The 11999-nt window shown below is 52.2% G+C and overlaps 1 protein-coding gene across 1 annotated transcript in view; it reads right to left on the reverse strand.

The window, feature by feature from the left end:
• Positions 1-11591, reverse strand: part of Hdac4 (histone deacetylase 4) — a 275958-nt gene extending 264367 nt beyond the window's left edge. Inside the window, exon 1 of the mRNA XM_037210476.1 lies at positions 11479-11591. The gene's annotated coding sequence lies outside the window, so the exon portion shown is untranslated. The remainder of the gene's footprint in view (positions 1-11478) is intronic.
• Positions 11592-11999: the final 408 nt, after the last annotated feature.

Below are 11999 nucleotides of genomic sequence, written 5' to 3' on the forward strand. Positions count from 1 at the left end.
AACCCTCAGAAGGCCTTATCCTCCCAATGCCTGGCCCACTCAAGGCCATTTGATGAGATGACACTCAGGACTTCTGCCCTGGAGAGGACTACTCAGTATTCTTGACTTTAAAGATTAAGGCCCAACATCTCGATGCAGAGGAAGAACTGGGGAAGGACCATACTCCCTAAGCAAGAATCTCATTACCCTAACCCTAACCACCATCCCAAACACAGAGCCCCAAAACTCCACAGTTCCTCAGTGAGTAACGGTGAAGAGAATGAGCACCCGCTGACCCTCCTCCCACCAGGAATCTGTGAGAGAAATTTAAATTCACGCTGGATGTGGGCTCCAGTGTGCAGGCATGTATGTCTATGAGTGTACACACGCACACGTGTGTGCGTGCATGTGTGCATGTGTTTGCACACACGCAAATGAGAGCTGTGTGTGCCTATCTAGGTACATGCACAGGGGCAAGGGTAGCATTCCCAGAGCTGAAGCGGGGGTTGAAGAAAGGGAAAGGGGAGGGTGGCTAACAAACGGCATAAACAAGGTCACCTGCCAAAGCAATTGCCAAGCCCACAATAGCAACCAGTGGCCAAAACATTCCCCAGCCTGTCCCACGAGGCCACTTCCTGCTTGAGTCTTGCCACCCATGGTACAGGTCCTCAGTGTGCTTTGCCCAGGAACATAAGTCACCAACACAACCACTAGGAGAATCTTCCACCTTGCCTCCTAAGTCAGGACCCCTGTGAAGGGTGTGCAGGCACCTCTCTGGTCAGAATACTCTCCGCACTAGGCATAGCATACCAAGGCTAAAACAGCTGCTGCCTCCCTCCACACAAGTATCTGTAGCTAGCCTGTGCCTGCTGCCAGGGATGTAATACTTGATCCTCACACAACTCAGCCATGGCAAGGTCCCGCCACTCTGGTTGAACAGAGGAGAAAACAGGAAAAGCCAGGCAGATGCCAAGAGAATAGCTCACACACAACCACAGCAGATGCGCACCTGTCCTGTTTCTCAAAGTCTAAGTCCCTCCTCACACACTCTAACCACCCAAAGTCAGACTCCGGACGAGCCCGGCCCTTCCAGTTGATGCGCTACTCCACTGTGCACCCAATCAATATGAAGGCAAAAAGGCACAGGCTCAGAGCAGCTGCTAACTGGAACCCACAGCCCTCACCATGGAACCTGCTGCGCTAGGAACATCCGCTCTTCCAGTGGGAGGCTAGAAGCAAGAGCATCCAAGCTATGGGGCAGAAGGGCCCATACATAATGACAGCACTGGGCCTGCTCCATGCTAGACACCAAAGCAGCACAGCAAGACACAGCTGACCCCACGCATGCGGGCCTCAGAAGGGAGTGAGGCTAATTCCTCTCATGCTGGGGCAAGGTTGGGGGTTGGGCTGCCAACCTCTGCACTCTGCCTGATAACAGAAACTTTCAGAGACAGAAATTCTCTTATCCAAGCCGTAAATGAACAGACTGAGGCCAGGAGGCTGAACAGTTGACTCTGTGGCCTGCCACAGGCTGGAGGACCACAAAGTCCAGGCTCTGAAGCCCCTCGGTCAGATTCCAAAGTATATTCCTTCCAAAATCTCACTGGCACACAGGAAGAGGTATGGTATGGATCACTGACTGGGCCTGAGCTGTATTTGCACTACGTCTTCTCAGGAGACACTTGGCATCTCTCACTCCTACCTATGGCAGAAGCATCATCAGGTAACTAACAGTCATAAGGAGCAAGGCCAGCCACACAGGGAAGCTGTCTAGTGGGTCTGGAAGCCCTACCCTCTGGGCTTCTGGGCAGCCCAGTTACTGGGGCCCTGGTCTGCCCTCCACCCTTCTGTTTACTTAGGACCCCAGCCATGACCATCTACCTCACTGGACTACAACCACACTCCACAACAGCATCTCTTTCCACCCAGTGGCACCACTAGAGCCACGCTGGGGCTGAGTCCCTCTCTGAGGTCATCCGTATTCTCCAGTTAGCCAGTGGAGATAGAAGAAAGCAGGACCCTGTCTCTGCAAGACACTGTGGCAGTCATGTACACACACCACTGGAGAATGCTACCCAGGCCCTGCAGCTGACCTTGCCGAGCACACTTCACCTCCTAAGCAAATCATTCTTCCCATAGAGAGGATCACATGGGATTCAGGTCTGCAAAGTGTTCAGCACGGCCTGTGCTGTAAGCCTGAGCTCACTCAAGGACTGCTCCAGAACTGCTGCAGAGCCCAAGAAAGATCCAGGTGCTTCATAATGATGGCAGCAACCTAGCAACTGCCGCCCTCCTCGGCATCCCTTCCCCTTCCCTCCCTCTAGACAGCAGCCATTTCCATAGGAGGAGGCTGATGTCCTAGCCAATTTCCGGAAGAGGCGAGGCGAGCCCAGCACCAGCATGTAGGCTGAGCCGCGCGCTGTGCAGGCTGTGCTTCTCATGGCAGTGCCTGACTCAGAGATGTTGTAAGACCAACGCCAGACCAAGCAGTACGAACTTAAGACTCTGCAGGGGAAAGATGGTCCTTCCTTAAGGGCATGCACTCAAGGAGTTCTGGGACATTTAGCAGGGCCCTGTCACCCATGAAGCTGACTCTTCTAAGACCAGGTGCAAGGGGAATGGGGGGGGGGAGAATCCTTAATACATTGTAAAGGAGCCAGCTCCCTCCCTGCTGGAACACTTCCTCCATCTGTACTTTGGAAAGTGGGCCAATCAATTTCCCAGAGTAAGTGATTGCGTAGAGAGACCCTACCTGATAAAGCTAACACCAGAAAGATCCACTTGACACTCCAAACCACTACACGTCTCCTTTTCAGTCATCTCAGAAGGACATAACCTGACTCTATGCCCCCTCCTCTATGTGCCTCCATTCTTCAGGGGCTTCCTTCCAGGGTGTATGCTGTGCCCACAGCAATCCCATGGAGAGTGCACATGGCCTGCACCTTTCCCTCAGTCCTCCTTGCCCTCCACAGGGTGCCTGCCCCTTGCTGTGCCACCACACACTGTCACATGCCTACAGCACCCATATCCTGAGCATCCTGTCACGAATCATCCCTCCAGTCACTGTAAGCTTGCCTAGGAGGACAGTGATTCCTTCTCATACCAAGGGGAACAGTGAAGCGGAGGATGGAAATCACCCAGATGCAGGGAATGGGAAACCCTTAGCAACTGCATTTGTGGCCCAGGACAACAAAACAGCTCTTTTCCACAACACCTAGTTGTCACCTTGCTGACAATAGAGACCTATCACAAAAAGGTCATCAGGCCACTTCACAGCCCCTCCGGGAAACAGGGCAGCACCACTGGCCCAGGTACACATCACATCAAAGAGCCTGCAGACTCACTGACAAGGCAGCTACAATCATAGGCCAGGCCCTGTCTGCAGGAAGGGACCGTAACATACACAGTGCCCTGAGGGGCTCATAGCATTCCAAAAGCAATTATCTTGAGCCCTCCAGTCCTTGGTATCCCCAAGCTACATAACAGCCTCCACAAAAACAAAAGACAGATAAATTCTTGCTCCCAAATGATACTAAGGTCCCTGCAGGGAGGCCTCCCAACCACAATTCTGACAGATGCAGAGATACCCTAAGCTGGGGTAGGCTTCAGAAACCTGCAGCTGCATCAAAGGCCTGGTCACCAAGAGCCCTGCAGATGACACATTCTGCCCTTCCCACTATTCCTACCAGAGGCCTGCAAGCAAAGCAAATAATGAGCAGCATAAGGTGGGGAAAGAGAAGACAGACAGGGAGATGAGGACCAGGAACCTCCAGTGGGTCTCCTCTCCCTCCATCCTACAGATGCCAAGAGATGCAATGCCAGCCAGACAAGGAAGTCAAAAAGGTCAAGCTGTGGGGTTCAACTCAGGCTTCACTCAACACGCATGCTCTGTCTCCAACACCCCAGAGCCGTGGAAAGTCAGCTTCAGAACCATTATCCTACACCAGAGGCCAACAGCACCAAGATGAGCAGAGCCACGCATACATCCCCCCACCTGCAATCAGCCCCCTAAGGAGCCAGAAGACAAGGCACCTCAGAAAAGTAAAGCCCCATTGTTGGCCTCTTTATTCTTCGAGCTATATTCCCACTTAGATTCTGAAAATCTGTCACCAAAGTGCACCCAAATGACGATCACAATCTAACCTAATGGAGGAAATGTTCTTCTTTAGGAAGGACTATTGACTAACTCTAAATCCCAACATGCTCTTCCAAAGGCCCAGCGCTGTGGCCTGCCCCATGCCAGCTGCCGGAGAGGAGAGTCAGCCTGCTGCCTGAGGACTTCAATGGGTACCAACGCACAGATCTTTCAGGTCAGCTGCCACTTCAGCTGACAAGTGCAGGAGACCCTGGGGCTGCTGCAGAATGTACAGGGCAGTAAAAATGAAAGGCAGCAACCTGTTATGGGAAAGGAACTTACCAGAAAAGTGGAGAACTCACTCCGCAGTCCTGGATCTGTCCCTCCAGCTCCGACAGTCAAGGGGAGAAAAACACAGGAGCTGCAGAGAAGTGTCCCACAGAAAGGGGACGGATCACTAATGCCAGTTCTACCTAGTGCAGACTTCACAGAAATACCAGACCAAAAGGGGCCTTATCCACTGTGGCATTTACCAACTACTCCCTGAGCTCTTTAAAGTCCAAGGGCACCTTAGACCAACTGACCAACCTGTACCCCCTGTCCGGGAGGCTACAGCACAAACCTCAACTCGTGGATCGCAGGGCTCTAGCATGAGTTCAGAGGTGAGCAAGCTTTAAAGGGCAGAGCAGAGCAGGGACAGTGGGTAGGGCCACACTACTGCAATGACATGTGCCCACATGCAGCAGCTCTGGTCCTGGGCTTTGCTGCAGAGACTGGTGTCAAGGTGAGAGCTTTTCCTCCACTGGTTCCCAGCAAGCCTCTGAATAAGCTTCTTCTCTAAGAGGTCCGGGGTGGGCCACAAAGGAAGTTCTCAGCAGCAGCATTTGAAAGAGAGACTGAACCCCGTCCCCTCAGCCTGCAGCGCCAGCCTCGGAGTAGAGTGACTCGAGCTTGACATAAGGGGCCCCTTCATGATGGTGCTCAAACCAGAGCCCTAGCACACACTACCTGGGAGCCTTGAAGATGTGCCTCAAGACAGTCAGAGGTTAGGTCCATCAGTAGCAGAGCCAGGCATGGGCATAAGAAACAGAACCGAGGGAAGGCAGCCACATTAGACACCAGATGACGGCACGGCAAGGCACAGCAGTCCTTCACAAGGACAAGCCCCCTGCAGCCAGCACAAGAATACCCAGGTCTTCTCTGCTCACACACTCCAGCTATGCAGTCCTTGGAGCTGGGCCATCATCCCGCCATGAGGGCCTTCCTACCCTGATGCAATTCCACCACTCCAACTCTGACTCAAAAAGACCACACCTGCTTACTCTCAGACAAACACCCCTCCCCCAACTTGCTCAGCCTCTTGCCACCCCAGCCACAAGGAGCCCTCTCAGCCTCCTCTCTTCATGCTTCACACAACCCTGGTTCTTGGGGTGGTAACCTTAAGCACCTGTTGTATGTCTGTTGCTCTTCCTAGGTCCCTATCTGCATCTGTGTTTCTTTCCGGCGGCCAGTGGTAGGAAGGAGGTTTGGGATCCTCCAGACCTCTGTGCCAGCCACAAAGCAGGTGTTCAACGGAGTCCCATCTCCCAAGCCTCGTCTGAAACTATAACCTGGGCACAATTGTGAGCAGGATGAATACTTAGAAAACAAATAAAAGGTCCATTAGAAATATTCAGGACCTTCTTCTTCAGCACCAGAGACCAGGGGTAAGAGAAGCATAAAAACTGCCGCTTCAAAAAGAACTACTCTAGCAAAAAGCAGCCCGTAAAACAAATGAGGGAGTCACCATTCCTCACCATTGGGACAGCACTCCCACTTGGAATACTGCTTCAGGCTTTCAAGCCATAGATGATTTATTGTCTCAAGCTTAAACATCAATCCAACAAAAGCTCTTGACTCACACAGACGGAATACTTCATAGACAACAGTAAACTAACAAAGCTCAACATGCAGCTTTAAACAGAGCAGACTCTAAAATGTTTATGTATGCAACCTTATTAAGGGATCATGTTAAAATTATGAGGTTAAATAAGAAATGACTAAGTAATGTTATTAATTCCAAATTAAAACAAACAGGGAAAATGCCTTTAACAGGAGCAGCAGCTTGTCACCTTGAATACCACAGCCAGCCTCCTCCACCCACCCGGGGGACAAGCTGGGCATTTGCCCCAGCCGGGCGCAACGGCCCGTTTGCCCCTTGGCAGCTGGGTTTAAGTCCTTTCTGCCTCTCACTCCTTGCTACATCACAGAACCCACTTCACTTGTATTTATGGATCTACTAAACAGCGTGTAATCTCCAAAATCAGGAGCAAAAAGTTCCCAGATGCTTGGGGGGGGGGGTAGGGAACAGGCAATTCCAGAACACAAGCAGACAGCACGGGAGCAATGGACTGGGTGTGCGTCCTCACACAGCTCTGCCTCCAAGGCCTGCACTGCATTGCCCACCCATCCATCAGGTACCTGAGCTGCCATGTACCAGGCACAAAGCAGACATGAGGCATTCTTGGCCTTTTGACTCCTTGAAGTCTTGGGCCAGCAAGCGATGACATTAAACAACTCATGTCACGACAACTTATTGAAACTGCACAAGTGGAGACCGTGAGGCAGGAGGAGGAAGGCCTCTCAACTAAGCTGAAGAGAAGACTGAAGCGAAGGACTGGGGAAGACAGAGGCAACTGGAGCGTATGTGCGAAGGCCCTGACCGAAGAGGCCCGGGAGGAGAGGAAGCAAAGCAGGCAGAGAAAGCTCGGCAATGAGGCAAACACCATGAGTGAAGGCCAGGAAGCCAGAGGCTAGGACCCGCAGGCTCTCGGGGTCTTCAGAGAAGCCCTGACAGGATTTCCTGCACGGAGAGCTGGGCAGAGGTCTGCTTTCGCAGAGGTCCATTAGAAACAGCCTGCAACACGGACTGCACCGGAGCAGAGCAGACCAGGAGACCAGCCCCACCTTGGAGAGCTTAGGAGTGACTCGGAGCAACAATCTCAGACTCTTCTAATGCTAAGTGTATCTATCAGCTTCCCAAGGACCTGGTTATTCTCCTTTAAAAAAACAAAAACTGAGCAGTACCAACTGTTTTAATTCAACTATAGTATCATTTTCATTTTTTATACTGCAAAAACATATAACCAACACCAACACATATAAACAATGAAAGTCTCTTAAGCCCCATTTTCCTGATATCCCAATGGCCATCAGTATCACCTTGGAGACTCCTTTAAAACCAGAAGGCCAGTCTATAGACTGCTCAAAGCCAAATGCCTGCCTGCCATGCACAGGGAGGTCCCCACCCCCCAACAACAAGGGTACTCACGGAGCTGCACTTCCCTAAATGGCAGAGTCCCATGCCCAGCATGTACCTGGGTGTCAATGTGCGTATTACAGTCTCCCATTAGAATAAATTCTAAGATAACAGAACTGCCACTTGAATGAATGGCCATTCTGATACTTTCCTGGAGAACAATTAAATATTTTGCCTAAGAGTATATATTGTTCTCTTTACAGAACAAATATGTTTACTACCTGATGGGCCTAGGCCCCAGTCTAAGCAATGGTTACATAGAACTTGTTATGCTCTAGGAAGCCAAACAGGACAGGAATCCTTATCACAGCCCTGGGTGCTGTTATCAAACTAATACAAAGGGCACAGATGGAATCTCCTCTACACTGGGTTATTAGCTAGGCTGTCTTTTCTTCTTAGCTATGATCTGCCTACTTGCATTCCTTCCTAATCTTGTAACAGGGAAGCTCGTCCTTTTGTTGTTAGTTTGCAAAAGCTCTTTATATACTGACCATTAATCTCATACAGGCCAAATGGGTTGCACATTCTTTCTCTTGCCTCTGGATCTTAATTATGGAGTCTTTCTCCAGAGACTTTCTTCTTACTGTTACATCTGCCAATAATTTTTCTTAAGGCTCTGTTTTTAAGGATAAGAACACTTAGATGCAGTAGTTTTTCAGTTTGTGGTCCTCAAATACATGCTTCCAATAAAAAGTTCCCATGTAACTGACAGACTACCGGTGAACACTAAGCAGCTCTGGTTAAAAAACGGACACAGAGCACAGGCCGTTTTCTGCCGCCACCACCTGCTCCCTCCCAGACAGCCTTGATCTTCTCAAGAGACCCAAAGCAAGGAACAGGATGTAGCAACCATTGGCTAACCTGATTGGATTGTTCTGTTCCCAATTCCTGTGATGCTACGGATGGAACCCAGAGCCTTTTAATGGCCCCAAACCATACACAGAAGACACAAAGTAAGACAGCATGAGGGCATCACAGTTACTTCCCTGACCCGGATGAAACCCAGAGAGCCGTGACAGCTCCAAGGACAGACAGCCCAACACTACACTGGAAAGGTATTCCAAATTATCTTCTCAAGGTAGCTGTGCTTGTTGTCCAAACAACAGCACTGACCTTCCACACCAGGCTCACTCTGGCCTAGAAGCAGAGGCAAGGAGGAATTCAGTCTCTGGGACTCAAGGCTGTCATTCCTTTCAGACATCCCTTCATCAAAGCATGTGCAACATCACCCATCTCCTGTGGCTACGCGAGCAATAAAGGAAATCTAGATGGGAAGTGCTCACAGAATGACCCATGGTCCTGACTGCGTGCTCATTAAACACTAGCTACTGATTTGTGTGATCTCCCTGATCCAGAGAGGACAGTCTGATCTGCTCAGGAGCTTCCAGGATTCTAACGTAGCCGAGTTACATGAAGGGTCCCAGTGGAGGCCATCTGTATGGAGCCTGGTCTGGCCTTCCAGGAAGTAAGGAGGCACGTCAGGGAGGCAAGGGCAGCAGCAAAGCCAAGAGCAGCTGCAGATGCCAGCCCGCATTCCACCCTAAACAAAGCCCATCCTGCTCACTCACATGAGCCTAAGAGCAAACAACCGACCTCCTGACAGAAACACAGGCCATCTCAGCTCGGTGAGTTCTGTAGGAATGGACTAGGGTCTGTTCAAATACAGCAGCAGCACTTCTGACTCTGCCCCTCGGTCATCTGCCTTGAGCCTCAAAGGTCAGGGTCACACTTAATGTCCAGAGTTGGCTCAACAGCAGGATGCATGCTGGTCACTGGAGACCAGAACAAAGTCACTCCAAAAATCCCTTTGGGGCCCCTACCCCAGAGTAGAATGGGTTACAACCAATGGGGCATGGACTCAACTCTGGCTTCACCCCAGAGCCTCAGAGCCATCCAAAACTCTGGTCGTGGGACTGAGCCCCAATTCCACCCCAACCTGCCAACAGTGGCAGGTGTCTCTCATTTCTGCACCTCCCTGGCTCCCCACATCAGGTATTAATGTATTACTTATGGCAGCTTCAGAGTTCTGAAAAACCAGCCGTTTTCAATAGAAAATGGCATGGACGAGCTCGACAGGAGTGATGAAATTTTTCTCTGCTCTGGCAATTAGGACGGCACAAAGTCGCCTTTCCTTTGGTGCCACCCCCAACATCAAAGGATTGGAATTCAAAGCCATTCATGCTGCATTGAAACCTCACAATGAGGCTGGAAAATGGAAGTCGATTACTGGGCAAAAATATGCAGTAGTTAAAAGGAAAGACTTCTAACGAAATTAAGCTGCAGCAGCCCCACGACGGATGGAAACTTCCAGTACTACAGCTCCTCTGGTAAACATCAAGAGGGGCATCCTCCTAACACAGGTTTGAAACCCAAGTCAAGCTGAGTGCCAGGAGGCCCACGGAGACAGAGGGCCATGCTGTCTTGCCCACTTCATGCAGCAGCAGCCCCTAGGCTTCTGAGAAGATGCCATTTGGGGGCGTTTTATGTTGCACAGCTCTCTGATGTTGCTAACCACAGAACATTCCGGCTAAGGCTGCTTTGGTCGCATCTGTCCTTGGTCCCTAGGCCTTCCAGGCTTGTTTGCAGTCCACAGTCATCTTCCTCCCCCGCAGGGCTCCCGTCTCCCCTCTAAGCAGGCAGCAGACCCCTAAAGGGGGCAGTGTTACCTCTGCCTTCTAGCAAACCCAGCCTCTTCTGGGTGATGACTGCTCTTTAGGAAGGCATTTGATCTTTAAAAGAAAAGCCAGAACACAGAAAACCATAGAAGTCTTACAGTGTGTCGGGTGTGTGTTTTTTAAAGGCATGAAAATACTTCCCTCCTACACAAACGGGGAGTTCTTCTGGGGAAAGATGCCACAGATCCCGAGGAGTGGCAGATCTGGGAAAAGCGGATGGGTCTTAAAAATAGACAACTGAACCTAGACTAGAGCTGCAGAAGCTACCTGGGGAAAAAAAAGAATTTTTAACTAAATCTCACATATTTTTGATATTCAAAACTCCATTCTGATGAAACTTCTAACTGGGTGGCATTTTGCATTTCCAATTATAATGGAGTAATTGTGTTGCCATAGAGACTGCAAAATTCTGCAATAACTTTTGCTGCCTTGTAACTGCTATAGTGTATATTTGTGTACAAGCAGCTGAGTTTTCTTAATTCAACCTCCCTGCCTCTCCCCAAGCACTACCCCCTCCCACCACCACCCCCACCACCTTTCTGGCTGGATTCTGAAACACCACACTAGCTTTCATCAGGCCGGTCCTGAAATAATGCACGGAATTATCAGAAGCAATTAAAACTCCCAGCAACCACGATCATATCACGGAGGAAAAAGCGAAACCAGGTCAAGGTGCAAGCCGCCAGCATCCCCCTATCCCCAAAGTGAGGCAGAGCCAGAGCTGTTTACACGTTAATACTCCCAGGCCTTAAATGCTTAGGTGGTTTGTGGGAACAGGCAGAAAAGCCTGAGCAGAGAAAAGCAGGGAGGCAAAGTGACTACACAGGCCTTTCCTCCCTCCCCGAGCAGGCAGAGCGGCTCTCAGAAAGCAATTAGGTAGGTCTCTACAGTAATGCAATTAGGATTTAGTTAAGAAAGTCATTAGTTCTAAAATAACTTAAGTTTAATTTCTGCGACGCTTTATTTGAAAATCGTGTCACAGCAGGTCAATTTACAGCATGCAATAACCAAAACACTGCTATCAGCGGCTGCAAGTTATTAACAATTTTCGGTGTGCATTAAAGGAGAACACGGGTTCCACACCCGGCCTTTCCGACCGACTCCCGCGGTGTGGGCTACAGCCGTGCCTTCGGAACCCTCGCTCAGGGTGGACACCGGGTCGCCTCCCGGGCTCGCGCAGCTCCTCGCCAGCCCAGCGGCGGTCCGGGCCCAGCCGCGGCCCCCGCCCCGCCGCCTGCCGCCGCCGAGGGGCGTTTTCTGCAAACTCACAGGCTGACAAAGTTACATAAACGCCCCGGCCCCCGCCCCGCGCGCCCACCTGCCCGCCCGCCGGCGCAGGCCGCTCTCCCGCCCGCCAGCCCGCGGCGCAGGGCCCCGAGGCCTCGGCGGGGCCGGGCGTCCACCTGCCGCCAGCGACCGGGCGGCGCGGACAATGACGGCCGGTGGCTTACCGCGGCGGCGGCGGGCCGCGTCTAGCCCTGCTCGGGCGCTCCGAGCCGCATCTCCTCAGCCTGCGCCGCCGCCGGCGGGCGGGCGGGCTCGGGCGGCGACGGCGACAGCAGCCGCGTTGAGGGGGCCGGGCGTGAGGCGGCGCGGCGACGGCGGCGGCGCGAGCAGGCGCGCGGGCTCGGGCTCGGGCGGCGGCGGCGGGGATGGTGCTCCGCGGCGGCGGCCCCACAACCTCCCCTCCTCATTCACAAAAAATTGACCCACGTTGAACCATGATGCTGCTCCCCCTCGAGCGCAGAGCCGCGCGGGGATAGGCCGCGCCCTACGCCCGTCAGGCGCCCCGGCCCCGCCCCTCCCGCCGGCGGCCCGTCAACCATTGGCTTCAACGGCCTTGCGTCACCTCCCCCCGGGGGCCCCGCCCCCTGCCTGGTTTCTAATGAAGAAAGCGTCAATTACGGCTCGACCCCGCCTCTGAGAGCTCAGCTGCCCTTCCATTGGTCCGTGGGCCCTAAGCCCGCCCCAC

Source organism: Peromyscus leucopus, chromosome 13 (assembly GCF_004664715.2).
Source record: "Peromyscus leucopus breed LL Stock chromosome 13, UCI_PerLeu_2.1, whole genome shotgun sequence".
Lineage (NCBI taxonomy): Eukaryota > Metazoa > Chordata > Mammalia > Rodentia > Cricetidae > Peromyscus > Peromyscus leucopus.